This window comes from Armigeres subalbatus, chromosome 1 (assembly GCF_024139115.2).
Source record: "Armigeres subalbatus isolate Guangzhou_Male chromosome 1, GZ_Asu_2, whole genome shotgun sequence".
Lineage (NCBI taxonomy): Eukaryota > Metazoa > Arthropoda > Insecta > Diptera > Culicidae > Armigeres > Armigeres subalbatus.
The window spans coordinates 54,380,351-54,400,142 of NC_085139.1; the positions used below are offsets into that span (position 1 = coordinate 54,380,351).

At 41.2% G+C, this 19,792-nt stretch overlaps 1 protein-coding gene across 3 annotated transcripts in view; it reads right to left on the minus strand.

Moving 5' to 3' along the window:
• Positions 1-19,792, minus strand: part of LOC134225693 (uncharacterized) — a 116,184-nt gene that overhangs the window by 63,064 nt on the left and 33,328 nt on the right. Inside the window, exons 1-3 of one of the 3 annotated variants that reach the window (XM_062706000.1) lie at positions 6,982-7,048; positions 6,845-6,926; positions 6,563-6,762 (exon numbers count right to left, since the gene is read on the minus strand). The exons of 1 other annotated variant lie outside the window; for it this stretch is intronic. The gene's annotated coding sequence lies outside the window, so the exon portion shown is untranslated. Of the gene's footprint in view, positions 1-6,562; positions 6,763-6,844; positions 7,059-19,792 lie in introns of those variants that run through there. One more of the 3 variants, XM_062705993.1, reaches the window with a different exon arrangement.

The window sequence follows — 19,792 nt, forward strand, 5'->3', positions numbered from 1 at the left end:
CAGTAACGATTATATCGCTACGCCCACTTTCATTGGCCCCCCATATGCAACTATTCGCGCCTAATTCAACTCGATGTGTTTGTCGCGTCCGTTCACTAATGAATGACTTCCTCGTCATGCAACGTAAATTTCCGGTGGTGATTTGTTTTCCACGGACTTGCCTGCTAATAAACAAACACACCATTATATATGTGCATATAGAAGCAGAGCCTAACCAAGGTATTCATTTTTTTCCGAGGAACAAAAAAAAATGCATTGCTGATGCTAATTTTTAGCTCGCTTGTTAAAGCAGTGTTGTTCCATGCTTAGATGGTGAGAAAGCAATGGTTCTAATGAAAGGCGTCAATTATAAAATAAAAAAACTAAACAAATTGATTGCTATGCTATACCACCACCGAGGACTTGTTGCTGGCTGCATGAAACTGAATTCACATACTTTTCATATTTTTGCGCATTCCAACAACCTTCCTATCACATTCCATATTTGAATGCATTATTTTATTTTGATTCAATTTTATGACAGCCTGATTGTCTAATTTATCAAAAAACGTCATGAAAAAGCAGGTTGTCATTGATTAGGTCGTTAACAACATTCTGACACGTGCTATGATTGAACGTGAGCAATATTATGTAGTCGCAAGTCTTACGCTCAGATACGGAAGACCTGTATTCAAATAAGTGTTCCATATTTCAGAAAAAAAAGTATAATAGCTCACACAAACAAAAGTACCAGAGTGAAAAAAAAACAGTAAAACCACTTTACCAAATCTACCGTAAAATATCTGGATTTATTGTTGTTACGACCTGGCATTGATCTGCACGGGACAAATTGAAGTGATTAAAATTCGCATCACAATTGCGGGTCCAACCTACCTACATATAATACATAACAGCGTTGCCGTGCATCTGGCCAAATAGTTTTGTCGCTTGACAATGCCGCTATTTTCCACCCGAAAAAAGGTACAAGCTCAAGTGCCGTTTTATGGCATAAGAACATAGGCGTACAGCATCAGCGGTAGTGACACTCATATTTATAGTTACAGCTCGTGTTTCGGAGTGCCGGTACACTAAACCGAAACGGATGCAAAGCCAAATCCCTACAGGAGCACACCTTCCTTCATCGCAGGCTCCCGCAAGCGGTGGTGGGCAACTCGAATGAAACTTTGTGGTTGGCTACTATGGCACAGCTGGTTCGCAAAAGGGATCTGCTACGGACGATGTACCGGCATTTGGTGTGCTGCTCTCCACACGTATGTACATATATACCATCACATGTAACTCGACGTAAACTGAAATCATCGCACTACAAGCTTCGCTACTTATGCCAGGAGGAGGGATAGATGCAAGCAGTACGTATGCAATTTCAGAAGAAAAAATACGATGGAATATTCCTTAACCCGCGTCATGAGAAACGTCCCCATAGTTTGGAGTGCAATTCCTCTCAACAATGTCACAGGTGTTACTTCAACATAGATTTACCAAAATTCCGCATCTGAAGAATCTACTGACTTTTTCCGATAAATATTCATACTTCTTGTTACGGACAATGAATGGAATCGTTTGCATTCTGTGAAAACCTCGAGAGGAAACCTATGGTGGAATTCCGATTTTATTAAGCTCAGGAAGAATTTTGAACAGACGCCATTCAGCAGGGACGGAGTCTCTGAAGTTTCCTCGAAAAGCCTACAAGAAGGCTCTACGATCTGCTGAGCGATCTGGCTGGAAAAACCTTTGTAACTTGGCTTCGTATCTGCACAGCACATGTTCCTGAAATGAAGAAATTGATACTAAATTGGCTAAAAATAATCCAGAAGAATAGGGATGATAACTCCTACACAGCAAGACCACGTAAAGGTCAGGTTTGCGGAAAAGCCATCAGAATCCGAGTACCAACCTCCACCGCGATAGCGAATAGTTTTTTTTTGCAAATTGAAAATCTTTTGGTGGCTTGATTTGCCCAATCACACCCAATCAGCACCTGACGGAAAAGGAAGCGAACAAAAAGGAAAGGAATATGAATGGGAGAAAATGGGAAGTTTGGGAAAGGGACCCTTGAAGAGGGCATACAACGTATACAACACGTACAAAAGCTTAAAGCTCCTTACCACAACGGGCTATGAACAACAGAATACTTTGAAGGTTCAGGTTTCACAGTCAATTTCACTTAGCAAGTGAATCATTTGTTTGAGAAACTGCATAAGTCCATTTTACACTTTTTCGAGAAAACAACAAAAAACTGTTTTTTGAACAAATTTGCACCGAATCTTTCGATTTCTTCGATACAGATCAATAGTTTTGGCAAAACTCAACACCCTGGGGGATTTTCAGTGCAAAAAATCTAAGCAGTACTCCAAAATTGCTCTTCAAAGTACGTGGACATATGTAGTTTCTTAAACAAACGAAAAAAATTTCATACATTCCTAAACAAAAATTTTTTTCGTATTGTTTGCCAGAATATGTATTTTTGGACGAAGATTCAGAATATCTCATTTTGGCCAAAAATGTTACATATGCAGTTTCTCAAACAAACGGTTCAAGTGCTTACCAAATATTTGGAAACGCAGCTGCGTATAAACTGGGCAGTTACATATCAGATGATAAGAAGTTCCATAATCGGATTCACCACCATCACAGACAAAAGATTCAACAGGTTGAATATTTGCCATGTGATAGTTGAGTCGGCAGTGAGCTGTCAAGGCCATGACTAAGACACTGTAATTCTGTTTAGACAGATTAGCTAAATAGTTTGCTACTACCGGAGATGGCTCTTGGATATACAATTTTGTTTGTCGACATGAATCCAAGCTACTCCAATATCGTTTGTGCTGAGTGGAAGCCCAAGAGCTAATCAAACGCTTCACCCATCACTTAAATATTGGAATAGCTGGCTCAGGACCAAAAAAGTCTTGTGATGCTCCAATGCGAGCTATCTCATCAGCCAATCCGTTTCCAGCTATGGAAGAATGGCCAGGTACCCATATAAGGTGCAACGTATTAACTGAATTCAGTTCCTCAATTTGAGTTCGACATGCGACTAACTTCGACCTTAAGTTGGCCGATACGAGGGCTTTGATAGCTGCTTGGCTTTCTGAACAGAAATATATTACTTTACCCATTATGTGTTTCTGCAGTGCGGATTGCAATCCACACATAATGGCAAATATTTCCGTTTGAAAGACAGTGCAGTGTCTACCCAGTGAGTGGGACTGTTCCAATCTTAGCTCACGCGAGTAGACACCTGCACCCACGCTCTACCTTCGAAGAGGGAGCCGCCAGTATAACAAACAATGCTGTCCGACATACTTCTCTCCAAATAGCCAGATGTCAAATCTCCAAATAGCTCATCCCGCGAGGAGAATTGTGTTGAAAATGCCCTATAAGGAAAACTACTAGCGAGTGTGAGATCACTTGGAGCAAGGACAGTTCTGTCCCAACAACCATGAGTTATAACAACGAAGTGTGTGTAGAACTGCAGTTTACAGGATTATGAAACCGAGAACCCATAATCGGTAAGTACAAGAAAGTGCTTCTTGTTTGAGATGTATGTGTAGTAGGACCACGTTGAAGAGAACCTCGAGAGCAACCGTGTGAGTCGAAGAGAACGCACCAGTCATTGCCATTAGGCAGATCCTTTGAAGATGGCCTAATTTATACTGAATAATTGTCCTCACTTCACCCATTTGCCACCACACAAGACATCCATAAGCCAAAATTGGTGGTGCAACTGTTGTGTAAATCCATTTGATATATTCGGGTTTAAGACCCCAAGTTTTACCAAAAGTTCGTCGACATTGGCCGAAAGCCATACACGCCTTTTTGACTCTGAACTCAACGTTAGGTGTCCAGGAGAGCTTGGAATCAAGAAATAGTCCCACATACTTGGTATTGGTAAACATGTTGATTAACATGAAGAGACATGTTTTTAAACAGTCATCACGAATGTGATGATCGATAATACGTTCTAAGCATTTCAGAAGAAATGAGGCCCGACTTATGGGTCTAAAACTCTTTGCTTCTTCATACGAACCACGTCCTCCTTTTGGAATAAACTTTACAGTGACATCCCGCCAGGATATGGGAATATACCCAGTAGGAAAACTGCATACTAAAAGTTTTTTTCAAAACATGTTTGATATGCTCAAAACCCTTCTGAAGAAGAACGGGATAGATCCCATCTTCCCCTGGAGATTTGTAAGGAGCAAAACTGTTAAGGGCCCATTAAAGCGATTCAGTAGTTATGATTCTACGAGCCTGAACCCAAGACCCATAACTACATGAAAAGACATCAGGAACATCCGAAGATGCTATATCTACACATCCAGGGAAGTGTATATCAAATAAGTGCTCTAACGCTTCTTCGTCAGAAGAAGTGTAGTCGCCATTTGGCTTGCGAATTTCTCCAACTTGGAAATCCTTGGATCTCGCAAGAATTTTATTCAATCAACTGACTTCACTCAAATTGGAAACATTTGCACAAGGGTTTTTCCAGCCGGATCGTTCAGCAGATCGTAGAGCTTTCTTGTAAGCTTTGCGTGCCAACTTGAAAGAATCCGTCCTTGCTGAATGGCGTCTGTTCCAACTCCTTCTACACTGCTTCCTGAGCTTAGCCAAATCGGAATTCCACCACGGGGTTCCTCTTGAGGTTTTCACAGAACGCAAGGGACAGGCTTTTTCAAAAGCTTCCACGATATGTAACGTTGTAGTATCAACGGCATCATCCAAGTCGGTAGGAGTTTCAATGGATGGTAAATAACCATGACATTTTGTTGAGAGCAACTCTGTATAGAGATCCCAGTTGGTTGAACGGAGATTTCTAAAACGCAAGGTGTGCGAAGAAACATTCAACTGATCAAAATAGATGTAGCGATGGTCAGATATGGATTCCTCATCTGACACATATGCCAATTCGTCAACTCGTGACTGATTCTATTGGAGCAGAGAGTTATGTCTAATACTTCTGCTCTGTTAGATACCATAAAGGTTAGGCGATTGCCTATGTTAAGTAAACCAAGCTCGGTACTACTTAAGCATATAAGGTCAATTGGAGCCTCTTAGATTGATATCCGAGCTACCCCAGATGATGTGATGAGCATTAGCATCAGTGCCGACAATTAGCGGAAGGCCTTTTTGCCATGCAATAAATGGCAGCATGTTTGAAAGCACCCGCAGGGGATGGTTAATTATGTGGTTAATAAACCAAACAATAGACGTATTTCCTGACTAGAGATCCGCCAGTGAGTAATTCTCGCTGAAACCAGGCCGAGGTTTTTTTTTTTTGTGTCTTTATTAAGGAGACTTATACACGAGGTTCTTAAAAATGCCTAAATTGATATTCTTTCGAAAGCTTTCGGCAAGTATATTAAGGATCCGAGTTAAATTCTTCGGAAAGATGAACCCCTCGTTAGTTATACACGAAATCATTTTAATGGACCCCTCGATTTTAGTCAATTTTTGACTCACCAAAACTATCATAACTCCAGCATTTCACAACCGATCGTAGAGATCAGCATATCGTTGGAAAGAGGAAGAGTGTATCCTCAATTTGCAATAGTAAAAATAGAAGCAGCCATATTGAATTTGGCCGCCATCTTGGATTTCTTTTTGAAAACTATTTTTCCGCCAGGTTCGCAACCACCGATTTTGAATATTAATACATCGATGGAAAGCTTAGCTTATATTGTGCATTGTGTCCAAAAATCTCAGATGTACGTTTTTTCTATCAATTCTTGAATTATTTAATATAATAACTTGAAAACGGCTCCGTTATGCTCAAAACTTTTGAGCCCTTCAAATAAAATACTGTAGATATGCTTTTCATTTTTGAAACATATTTGGCTTAGAATAGTGTAAGAAATCAAGGAACTGACGTCGTAGTACCATATTAACCATAAAAATAATGTTCGTTAGTCAGATAGCCCTTCAAAAAATAATTTGGTGTATCGTACATAACTTTTTATAGAAAAAACATACACCTGAGATTTTTAGGCACAATGCACAATCTAAGCTAAGCTTTCCATCAATGTATTAATATTCAAAATCGGTGGTTGCAAACCTAACGTAAAAATAGTCTTCAAAAAAAAATCCAAGATGGCGGCCAAATTCAATATGTCTGCTTCTATTTTTACTATTGCAAATTGAGGATACACTCTTCCTCTTTCCAACGATATGCTGATCTCTACGATCGGTTGAGAAATGTAGGAGTTATGATAGTTTTGGTTGATCAAGAATTGACAAAAATCGAGGGGTCCATTAAAATGATTTCGTGTATACCTAACGAGGGGTTCATCTTTCTGAAGAATTTAACTCGGATCCTTAATAAAATCGCCGAAAGCTTGTCACCACCCCCTTGAGGGGGGGGCCGCATGAGACGGAGGACAAAACGTTAAGAAAGGCCGGTCAAGATGGCACTGGTCCCCATGACCCACTTACCACAATCAGCCTGAAACAAAGAAATGGTTCGAACAAGTGGAACCAATGGCGAAAAGTACTCGGAGTCGCTCTTAATAAAATTAAAGCATAAATTTCACATGCAAATTAAAAGAAGTGTTTATTAATTACTTACGTTCTATTTCAGCTTAAACCTAGGAAAAAGTGTTAATTTGTGTGTGTGTCAGTGTTGAAAGTGTATCCCCCGGCGACGATGGAAGGTAATGCCTGCCCGGGCAGACCGATGAACTGCACCAGCAATCTGCCGGCCATCCACAGCTGCCGCTTTGCGCCACATTCCGCCGGGCGATTGGTGTTGGCGGTGAAAAGATAGGCCTGTCGTAGGAAACACAACGGATTACTTCACTGCACCACAGAGCATCACATATTTCGGAATTGCTTTATCTCTTCCCCTTACCGATCTCAAGCAATCCGTCTTCACTCTAGCACTGCATTACGGTGGCATATCAGTGATGGAACTCAGTACTGGGCATTGGTGGCTAAAGAGTGAATAAAATAATTAGCCGTGAATTTCACTACTTTGGGGTGCACTACCTTGCCCCAGCCCGCCACTAATCACTTGTCCACCGAGTTTCACCTTCACCGTTTCTTTTGCCGGTCAGGCACCGTAGCACTTTTGTAACTTTGACTTGATTGATTGCAATCTATTGCTAATCACGCGTGCTGCCTGCTTAGCAGTTAACCGACAACTAGCCCAACATTTGCTTGGTCGGTGCCTTCGTCTCGGCTTTGATGGTGAGCTAATTCTCTTATCTCTTGGGGAAGTGATAAGAGCAGCGATTGATGTGGAGCGAGAGATCTTTGGATGCTGTGAGATGATCGTGGGCAGAGGGTTACTGATGTCGATTTATGGTATCTCATGGTAGGTTGCACCAATTGGTTCGTATGTAGGGCAGCATTTCAGCTCGTAATCTTTCCATAGTCCCTTTCTCGGTTGGATGTGGACTCTCTCAACGTTGTTCTCATCTATATTTGGACTTTATTCGTGTTCTGTTGTTGTGTGTTGTACGTGTAGTGTATTTAACATGGTAAGATTGATTTCTGCTTCAATTAGTTAAGGGTACATAGGGGCTACATTGATGCCCTCGCGAGGCCGTTGGAAGTGTGCAGGTTACAATACCCCCATACCAGACTGCAATGTAGGGATGAAATATCCCGCAATAGCAGTATCTTTCTTACCATGCGCAATCCACTCATACTTCGACAATTGTCGACCTTGTAATGTAGTGTAGGGTGTCGTCAAGTGTAATCTGTTGTTCTATTCGTAGTACATTCTTGTCAGGGCTAGATTTTGAGCTCTCATATTGGTGGGGCATAGAGCCAATTTGTTTACTTTTTTCGCAGGTACCTATTACGCATTGAGTCGTTATAATCGGCAGACATCGACCAGGAACAGATCACCGATCATTCGTAGTCACACGATGTGCCAGAGTATACTATAAACATTTGTTTCTGTATGAGGCTTACGCTTTAGAAGTCACACGGCAACATTAGGATTTCTGGTGTTAAGCTAAAGAGCATCTATAATTATTGACTTTGGATGGATTACTGGACACATAACTTAATAACGCATTCAACCTAAATTTTCACACAATTTTCTTCTGCACATACTGACTATAATCTACGCAACATTAGCTCAACATTCAACGCGAACATTCGATGCATTCTAATTATTCATACTATCGCACGCTGTTTTAATCCTACGCAAACACTCGGTGATCACCATTTCCTCAAACATCCTACTCTTAATTCTCGACAATCTAAACTAACGCAACTTCATTCAGTACATCCCGTTTCATACGTTCTCAAATTCCCGAACCTAATATTAAACTATCCATCTAATTCGCATTCATCTAATAAGCTAATTCGCACTCAAACTATTCCGGAATTAAATCTTGCGCAGCAAACAAACCCAAATTTCTTCCATCCTCATCCTCTAACTCATAAGATGTTGCTCCTCTTCTAGCTATAATTTTACATGGTACATAGACCGGTCCAAGTTTAGCTGCATAGTGGTCAGCTGCACTAGAAATCTTAAAATTTTTCTTGTATACTTTCTGACCAATGTTGAAAGTTGGTGGTAAGCCTTTATGTCTGCTATCATAATTTTTCTTGTACTTTTCAAACTGCTTTTTGTTATTTCTAACTACTTCTTCGTAAACTGGGCCCAACACTGCATTTCTGCGCTGAACGAACTGATCAGCTGATGGATCAAAAGTGCATCTATCCTGAAGATGATCCCTTCCATCAACTGTAGATTCATATCCATGCACCAGATAATACGGTGTGAATCCTGTCGACGAATGCTTCGTGTTATTTATGGCAAATTCTATTTCGGGGATCTGGGAGTCCCAGATCCTATGATCACTCTGGCAATACGTGCGTATACAAGCTAGAATGACCCTGTTCACCCGCTCTACAGGATTATTTTGGCAATGCCGTCTGCTGTTCTTAAAATGGTGAACATGAAATTTTGACAATAATTCTTGGAACTTATTGGCTAAAAACGTAACAGCATTATCGGAAACTAACACTTGTGGTGCCCCATATTTGAGAAACCACTCACATTTAACTAGCTGGGACAAACTATCAACACTAATTTTTTTAACAGGAAAAAGACGAACATACTTTGAAAAAACATCTAAACAAACTAACAAATCAGTGTTTCCAGACTTACTACGGACAAAACCACTTATATAATCCATTGCGATCATCTGAAACGGCCGTGTTGCATCCTTCTGTTCTCCCATTGGAGGAACAGTTGCAATTGTCGAATGTTTCGATTGTTTGCAAATGCTACACTTAGACAAAATACGCTTCACGTCGGATTTCATCTTGGGCCAGTAATATTTTAGTTTAATTCTTTCTAATGTCTTTTCTGTACCCAGATGCATGATTTTCGCATGCTCTTCCTCAACCAATTGCGTTAGCTTATCGGGTGGTACTACCACTTTCCATTCCAGCCGACCTATGTCGTGTGTCGACCTGGAAGTAACAAATTTGTATAAATTCCCGTTTTCTATCTTAAAGTTCTGGTAGTTATCTGGAGTTTCACTGACCTTTTGTTTCAACTCATTGTACCATCTTGAGGTCGAGTTATCAAAAATAGCGCAAACTGCGCGACTGAGAGCGTCGCACACTACATTGTCTCGTCCTCTCCTATGTTTGATAGTCATGTCAAATTCTTGTAATTTAACTGACCACCGCGACAACCGTGAACTGGGTCGCCACTTGGAATTACAGATGAAAGTCACTGCCGAGCAATCTGTGATTAATGTGAAGTGCGACCCTTCCACATAACATCTGAAATGCTCTATTGCTTCCAGGGCAGCTAAACCTTCTTTGTCGGTGGGACCATATTTCTTTTCACAGGAACTTAGCTTCCTCGAGAAATAGGCAATGATGTGTTCTTTACCATCCAATTCCTGCGTCAATATTCCGGCTATCGCCACGCCACGGTTTGGATGGTAAACTCCTTCGTCCAGTCCGGGTTTGTTAGGACCGGTTCGGAGATCAAAAATTCTTTTAATTTAATAAACGCCTGTTCAGCTTTATCATTCCACCTAATCTTCTTCGGCTTACCTTTCAGCAAGTCGGAGATAGGGGACGATATGCCGCTAAAGTTCGGAATGAAGTTGCGGTAGTATCCCGCCATCCCTAAGAATCTGCGAATCTCCTTTGGAGTTTGCGGTCGAGCAAACTTGGAGATCGCAGCGACTCTCTCAGGGTTCGGCTGATAGCCGTCCTCTGAAAGAATGAAACCTAGATATTTAATTTTCTTCAGGCAAAATTTACATTTAGCTAAGTTTACCGAGAGGTTGGCTTCCCTTAAGCAATCAGCAACGATTTTAAGATATTTTATATGATCTTCAAATGTTCTTGTGGCGATTATTATATCGTCCAGATAGGAAAATATAAACGGCTCATACAGCCCTTCTTTCAAGACCCTATCTAAAATTCGAGACATAGTGGCGCTGCTATTGATTAGCCCAAAGGGTAACCTTTTGTATTGGAAGAGACCTCTGCCAATTACTTTGAAGCTGGTGTATTTTTTTGAATCTTCAGCAAGCTTGACCTGTAAGAATGATTCTTTCAAGTCCAAAACCGAGAAGTATCTGTTTTGCCTAAATTGTTCAAGATTCTCATCGAACTTGCTAAAGGGTATGCATCTCTAATCGTCTTAGCATTCAACTTACGAGCATCCAAACAAAGCCTCATATCTCCATTCTCCTTGGTAACTGGGACCACCTGTAGAGCCCAATTAGAGTTTGAAGGTTCTATTATGTCCAGGTGCAGCAACCGGTTGATCTCCTCATTGACTTTTCTTTGAATAGTCGGTGACCACGGATGGGGATTTAAATGAATGGCATTGTTATCTGTAAGTTCAATTTTGTGTTCCATAACATTGCAAGACACTTAAGTACCAGGTTCTGATACTTTGAAGGTCTTTTTCACAGATCCAAGTAATTCAGTCTTTTCGGTTTTGAGAATATGACAATCTAACAGGATTTTATTGTTCAACTCTATACATTGATAAGTCCTGAACTACCATGACTTCATCACAAGTCAGTTTAATTTTAAATAGCTTGAAGAAATCCATCCCTAAAATACATCTCGAACCTAGTTCAGGAACTAGCAAACAAGGTAATATCCTGGTTGTTTGTTGAACTGTAAAAGGCACATCCACGAATCCTTTGATTTGCATAGGTTCACCACTAGCAGTTGAAATTCCAATGTCCCTGTCCAGATCTTGAATTTGTAAAAAGCTGGTTAAATTTCCAAAGTGTTCTCCAACTAATGACACATTACTTCCACTATCCAATAACCCCTGTAACTGTAGTCCCAAAACATAAAATCTCAAAAAATATCTCGCATCACCCTCTAAATTTACAAAAATAGTTTCAATTTTCTGAAAGTAACCAGTATATTCTGTTCCAGCATCATTTATCTGTTTCTCGTAGGTACAATCTGTATTTCTTTGTAAATCGGAAATCACTTCTTGGAATGTGTTTACAGCTTGTGTAAAACTATGGCTTGGAGGAGTTTCAGAGGTTGGGAAAACCACCTCCTTTAATTTTCCCTTCTTTGGTTTTTTGCCTCACAGAATGGACATTCCTCGTAATGAAACTCCGGAAGTCCACATATGCAGCAAAATACATTGCGCCTCGAAAAACACTTGGTAAAATGATGTCCAAATTTTCGACAATTGAAACAAATTCTGCGATCTGGAACTTTGTAATGTCTCAAGATGTCTTCTAAAGACAATTCCCTCCATCCTTGCTCAGGGTGGTATTCCTGCTGAATAATTTGATTGGGGATGTAATTTGTGTCACTGTTTGTTCTACTGCTTCTTGGGTTTTGATTCTGGTTTGACCTGTTTTGATTATTCCTACTATTGCTTTGATTAGGTTGTTGAATTCGATGCTGACTAGCTTGATTATTGTAGTTGGGTGTGGTTCTGGAATTGGAATTGGATCTTGAATTGTCAATGAAGTTATTAACTTCATTGATTTTTTGATTTTCAAAGGAAAGAACAAATCTATTCATGATTGCTTCATTGTTATTATCAATCCTGGAGCACAATCTTTCTAACGTGTGCAAATCTTTAACGTCTACTAAGGCCAGGCGGTCTCGGTAGATGGGCCTCATTGTGTGCCACATTACATCAAATTTGTCTTCTTCAGACATTGGAGTTGTTCGACACAAGAAGAACTGCTCCATGCGCACCAAAAAATTTGAAAAAAGTTCGCTTTTCCCCTGGAACATCGAAAATGAACGCACCTTCACGTAATGATCGATGTTACTCGGCAAAAATTGGTGTCTCAAAGCTTGGATAAAATAGTCCCAGTTTTTGTTGCGTAAAATCGGCCACTTTGCAACGAACCAGTCTTGCGCAGGCCCAACTAATAGAAAATGGGCAGATTCAAATAATTCTCCTTTGATATCTTCTCCGAGTGAGCAAAGAATTCAACTCGCCGAAGAAAAAGATTCAAGCCAATTCCATTATCATTGCCGGCATATTTGATCGGCCATTGTGAAACCGGTAACGATTTTCTGCTGTGCCCATGGCCACTGTTAAGGTTAAAAAATAATGGATTGTTTGCTAATGCAGGATTTGAATAATGCGACTGAATATTAAAACCCGGAGCAAGAAATTCATCCGTATCTTTCTTCTCTCCTACCAACACTACTTCAGGATTAAAATTCAAATCTAAGTCAGCAGCACCGTTTTGCTGCTGAAACTCCGGCGTTCTATTCGACGGAATTTTATTTATCGCACCCGTGTATTTTTCGACCGGTCTATTCTGTTCGCGATTATTGTTCGAGCTCTCACCGTGCAAAGGATATTCACGCGGCATTACCGGTGGCGGTGGAATCACCAGCCTTTCATTTTCCATTTTTGTCAAACGCGCGCGCTTATCACGATCATTTTCTACCACCGAATCCGTAGTTTGTTCCGCCTTCTTCTTGTACACATCGTTCAATCTGTCCCTGAATGTGGGAGAGATTGTCAGCCTCCGTATTTGATGCTGATCCATCTTCCTAATATTCATCACCGGTTCTTTTTCACCATCTAAATCAATCAACTCGTTCGCGATATCTTCTTTTACTTTGCTATACGCCATTAGTGTCCTTTCACTTCAAATCAATTTTCTTCTTTTCTAACACACGATTGCTTTTGAGATCGGCCAATCAATTCACTACCCTAAATTACTATTTTCAATTATGAGCTAAAATTGTGAGAAAATTCAAGTCATGCACTTATTCCTATAAATTCAGATAAATTCAAGTAATTTCAAGCAGTTTATTATTCTAATATTAACGAAACCAAAATCTATTTACATATTTACATTGTCTTGCCAAAATTCACCGGAATGCAAGAGCATCATTTTTCTTAAATTATCGTTTTATTTACATTTTTACAAATTCTTGCCAGAAGTTCAATTGAATGCAAGATGCAACTTCAATTCAATCAACTTCAACAATGCAACTTCAATTCATATAGTGATAAAAGATAATTAATTAAAATTCAAAACAAAACAAAATTCAATGCTAAAACTACAAAAGAAATATTTACAAAAACCAACCACCATTGCACATGAAAATTCAAAACCCGCTTTATTTTAAGCAAATGACTCCGAAATAGAAAACTTCGTCAAAATGGTTATCCACTATACAATTACTTTTACGCTGGGCGCCATTTGTCACCACCCCCTTGAGGGGGGGGCCGCATGAGACGGAGGACAAAACGTTAAGAAAGGCCGGTCAAGATGGCACTGGTCCCCATGACCCACTTACCACAATCAGCCTGAAACAAAGAAATGGTTCGAACAAGTGGAACCAATGGCGAAAAGTACTCGGAGTCGCTCTTAATAAAATTAAAGCATAAATTTCACATGCAAATTAAAAGAAGTGTTTATTAATTACTTACGTTCTATTTCAGCTTAAACCTAGGAAAAAGTGTTAATTTGTGTGTGTGTCAGTGTTGAAAGTGTATCCCCCGGCGACGATGGAAGGTAATGCCTGCCCGGGCAGACCGATGAACTGCACCAGCAATCTGCCGGCCATCCACAGCTGCCGCTTTGCGCCACATTCCGCCGGGCGATTGGTGTTGGCGGTGAAAAGATAGGCCTGTCGTAGGAAACACAACGGATTACTTCACTGCACCACAGAGCATCACATATTTCGGAATTGCTTTATCTCTTCCCCTTACCGATCTCAAGCAATCCGTCTTCACTCTAGCACTGCATTACGGTGGCATATCAGTGATGGAACTCAGTACTGGGCATTGGTGGCTAAAGAGTGAATAAAATAATTAGCCGTGAATTTCACTACTTTGGGGTGCACTACCTTGCCCCAGCCCGCCACTAATCACTTGTCCACCGAGTTTCACCTTCACCGTTTCTTTTGCCGGTCAGGCACCGTAGCACTTTGTAACTTTGACTTGATTGATTGCAATCTATTGCTAATCACGCGTGCTGCCTGCTTAGCAGTTAACCGACAACTAGCCCAACATTTGCTTGGTCGGTGCCTTCGTCTCGGCTTTGATGGTGAGCTAATTCTCTTATCTCTTGGGGAAGTGATAAGAGTAGCGATTGATGTGGAGCGAGAGATCTTTGGATGCTGTGAGATGATCGTGGGCAGAGGGTTACTGGCCCGGTTTCAGCGAGAATTACTCCAGTTGCATCATTTGTGACGGTACATACATCTCTGATTGTTAGTTCAGAGATAAGTGTAGCTACGATAGCGTTGTTAACAAGTATACATGCACGCGGTATTGATCGAGAGCAAAGCCACTTGGTATTTGCCATTTTGCATAAGTCTACAAAGATTAATCGTTGCTGTTCTTTTATGCTGAAGATTGATTTGAGCTATCCTGCGACGAGTTCGGTGGTCTAGTGGCTATCGCTTCTGCCTTAAAAGCAGGAGGTCGTAGGTTCATTTCCAGGCTCGTCCCTTTCCTACTATTTCTATCTTAGTTCTTTCTGTGTTTCACGTTATACCAAAACGATTCCTACTGTTATAGCCTTCCACATAATCCCAAAACCTCCCGTGGCACCTATGAGAGGTAGTAGAGTTCTCTGCATCTTTCTTAAGTAGGTGTCCAACAAAGCATCCTTCCCCTTCCTCAGCATTCGCAAGGACGTGGCCAGGACAGATCTCGACTATTGGAGAGTGCATTGCTTCCATCTAAGAGTTAGTGATTAGTCCCAAATCAACATCTGTGGTAACGGATGAAAGTGATACTAATCTCATACAATAGTCTTGGCTTGTACCACCTACGAATTTGTGCGAACTGCTAAATGCTAATGATAATGCTACTGCTAAGATTGATATGAGCTATCCTAAATGTAGCCATTGCAAATTACGATAATACACTCCACAATTTCAACATGTATGTGAACAGCAACGTTGAAACCAAGTCGGTTTCGTATCAAGAACGTCAAAGACGAAACACAGAGTACACTGTGAAAAACGCAACCTCAAGTTGAGATTGAATAAGAGTAGCCGATTATTCCGGAGAAGCAAAAAAATCAACTAATTAGGGGTCACCTGTATGGTGGACTTTTACCACTGGAACAGGCAATCCGTAGCGTTATTCTTAGCCAGAAAACCGGCTGCCGACACCACACGGCTATCTAGGCTTTCGTGGAGAGAAGTAGACATTGACTTTACGTCAACTCTCAATGTTGCCGACCAGCCAATATAATAGGCATGATAACTCCCACACAGCAAGACCACGTAAAGGTCAGGTTTGCGGAAAAGCCATCAGAATCCGAGTACCAACCTCCACCGCGGACAGCGGATAGCTCTTTTTTTGCAAATTGAATATCTTTCGGATGCTTGATTTGCCCAATCATACTCTATAAACAATACGCCCAGTCCGTTCCCGACCAGTTATTTTTAACAAAATTAAATTACAATTATATCAATATCTTATATACTAATATGCAGCGGTGGCAAACATTAATACATGTTTAGTTCTCAAAACAATCGAAGGAATTTCGCCAGTGGAAATAATTAAAATCATCAAATTTGCTGTGTTATATTTCGCCACCTTTTATTTCACTAACTTAATATAAAAACATAAACTATTTTATATTAAAATATTAGTAATCGAATTTTAACGGGTGGCAACTAAAAAATTGGAATGCTTCAATACTTTTCTATCACAGACTTCACAGACTTCATGTGAATGAATCCTGTGAATGAATGAAAATTGTCGCACACACAATTTTACTCCAACATTGCTTACAACATGCCGTCAAAACAAAAAGTTCTGCGGCGCTCATTGTAAATTTTTCAAGCAAACAAAGATCATGGGAAATGTACACGGTCGAACATTTTAAGCGTGAAAATGTTCGAAAACTGTCATAGCATGATTAGGTCTACTCAGCTCCATTACATACAAAAGTGATTGTAAGGCCAAAGACACGAAGCAACTCATAAGAAGGATCAGATGCAGAAATCTGGAAATCGAAATTGCAGATCCGTACAGCGGTCATGTCATACCAGCAAGACTAAGCTGCGCCGCCGCACGGCGTACCACGGACCATATGCTAATATTCATTAGTCACTGCCGGCAACAAGTTTGAAGACTAAGGACAACTCTTTGTATAACAATATATAAGATTGAACTGTACTTCTTTGTATTTTTTTTTGCCGAGCCATTCTTTTTTTTCCTATTTTTAAGTTGCCACCCGTTATTAACAGTGCTTAAGATTGTGTACGTATATTGGTCCTAAGTTTGAGAGCTTGATCAGTTTTCCGGCATTCGTTTATTTTGCCCTGTTATTCAATAGGACGAAAAATGGCCTGGCATCGAGACTATTTTCAGTTGCATTTTTCATCAGAAATCAATGATTATTATAAAGAACCACCAGAAGAACATATTTAGTTATCGTATAGATGCTTACTGAGTTTGTATGATTGTTAAATATAAAGAGTTTAAAAAAACACAAAATCTTTGAAAAATCTATTTGTTCTACCAAGATGGCGAAATATAACACAATGGAGTAATATAAAACAACTACCCTATAAAATCAGAAAGAGCAGATTTTTTTGCACAGAGTATAGGACAACGCGTAACGCGGCGGTGTTGAAATAAATTCAGTAATTTTCTTTATCATTTCGGGTTTTTATCCACAATTTGAATTTACAGCCTCTTTTCTGTTGATGTATACGAGAAATGCTTATAATAAATCCATACTCTACATAAACCGTATACTAGAGCTAAAAAACGCACTTGCATTTCGAAACGCGAAAAAGTGCATTTCAGCAATGGTGTCGCGTTACGAAATGCAGCACATTATATTTATCATATTCGAAGCGAAAAATCTTAAAATAAATATTCCATCAGAAAGGAAATTGAGTGAACCCAAAATTACTATTGTTAGATTTTCTGGATATGATACACTGCGCGGCGTTTGTAATGTTCCCAAATGGGTACTTGCACAAAACTTCACGCGGCGAATGACTTTCGAAAGGTACGGCCGCGCCAAACGATACACCGCAATACTATTCACCCATAACAATCAAGTAAACGGGATGTAGAAAGCGCGGCGGTACCTTCCATGAAGGGTTCGGCGCGTGCAATTTTGAGAAAATCATGCAATAACAAACTGTTTAATCATATGTCTCGGACATATGTATGCAAGTACAATAAAAGTGTGTTTCTTTTTTTTTACACACATACATACATACACACACATACATACAAGAGGTGGGAGCTCGGGACTTGTTCCCAATCGCCAATGAAAAACCACCAATCGGCGTTTCCCTCGGGAGATGACCGGACCCTGGTACCAGTTCACTGACTACCAGCCAGCCCAAACGGAATCTGCCAAGGGGACGTGGCGAAGGTTTGACAGTGGGCTCTGTTGAATCTCTACAAAAAAACCACAGGTCTATAAGCCGCTTCCAGGTTGACCCGTGCCGCTTCCAAAGCACTTCAGCCCCATCAACAGGAGTGCCAACCGGCACATTAGGATCGATACCAGTAAGGTCCTAATTACGATATACTGGTCACGGCTTACGACAACGGACAGAATCTGGATAGTGGATTGGAAACGACGACATTGGGCTGACGGTCGTGCTGTTCTACTCCCTGAGTAAGGAAGGGTGACACCGGCTTGAGTTGGCGAGTGGGCTAAAAGTACGATCGCCTCCGTCCCGGTAAAAAACTAGCAGTCGTCCGAATACGTTCAATACTCGTCCACCAAGTTTCTTGGTGAGTACTAGGCTCGGTTGAGATTTACCCGATTGCGCGATCGGCTCTAAACACGGTCATATAAGTGCGTCCATATCAACCCTCGCATGGACCTCACTGCTTGCAAAGATAATTCATGGAGATAACGGTTTGGAGGGGGACCCTGTAGAATGAATAATTCAACAAATCACGCAGAAGCAGATGCAGGAGTGGGTTGGTGAGATCACCGCCGTCAGTAGCAGTAGTACTACAGCAACAACAGCAGCAGGAGCAAAAGAAGCAGGAACAACTGCAGTGCAGCTGCAGGAGCAACGGCCAGGGCAGAGGGAGCCACAAAAGCCGAAAATAGTGGCCGCGAAGAGATTGGTGGAGGAACTCCACAATTTCGTGGATGGGAGGAACAACGTCCATAAGGAGATTAAGAACATGGTTCACAGGATCCGTAAGGCGTTATTATCGGCAGTGAACGAATTCGATACAGCAGCGCTGAGGGCCGATGTAGCGGAGCGCGCATTGACACAAACTAAGGCACATGCTGTTGCAGTTCCGCCGGTACAGGGAGGTATCGGGACATTTCCGTTATATCCTAAGAAGCAGGGGAAAGGAAAACTGCTCGGGGTGGAGAGTACACCAGCCTCCATGACTCCCAAAAGGGCAAGAACCTCACCGGGAGATGACAGGCCAGGCGGACTCAAGAGGCAGACACGGGCGGACGCTGTCGCCGTCGAAGGGACAGACGCTACTCCACAGGGAGAAGGATGGAGTATCGTAGTAGGTCAGAAGGAGAAGAGAAAGAAACAGCTGAAGCGAAAAGAGGCAAGGAAAATGGAGTAGAACGGGAAGGAAAAGCCTCCACCTCGTAAAAATACGCAGGAGGGGGAAGCTGTGGTAGTAAATGCTAACGACGCTACGACGTAAGTAGCGCTTCTCAAAAAAGTTAGAGAAGATCCTGAGTTGAGGGACTTGGGGCAAAACGTGATAAGGACCAGGCGCACACAAACCGGAGAGATGCTCTTCGAGTTAACACGTACGTCCCCAACCCCCATTTTACGACAAAACTCAAAATTCAAAACCACGCAGCTCAGCCAATTTCTAACGGATTTTCAAGCAATCTTCTGGAATCGATCACAAAATTCCTATAGTTTTAGGAACCGAAGTCAATTTTTGTCCAATGGCCATGGTTCCGGATATATTCCGGGGAGTACTGGGGTTACCTCCCTCCCGGAAAAAATGGTCACTGGCAGATCGGCTTCGAAATCCATCGTGCGACATATCAAACTTCATGATTTTGCAAAACAAGTACACTGGAGTACATTTCGGTGATTTTCGATCGAATTGGCCACCCTCCGGGTACTTCCAGGGCCTGGTTCCCTTTGGGAAGTGGCCAATTTTTGTTCAATCTTGGAACCCATCTTGCGACATAACAAACTTCATGATTTTGCAAAACAAGTACACTGGAGTACGTTTCGGCGATTTTCGATCGAATTGACCACCCTCCGGGTACTTCCAGGGCCTGGTTCCCTTGGGGAAGTGGCCAATTTCCGTTCAATCTTGGAACCCATCTTGCGACATATCAAACTTCATGATTTTGCAAAACAAGTACACTGGAGTACATTTCGGCGATTTTCGATCGAA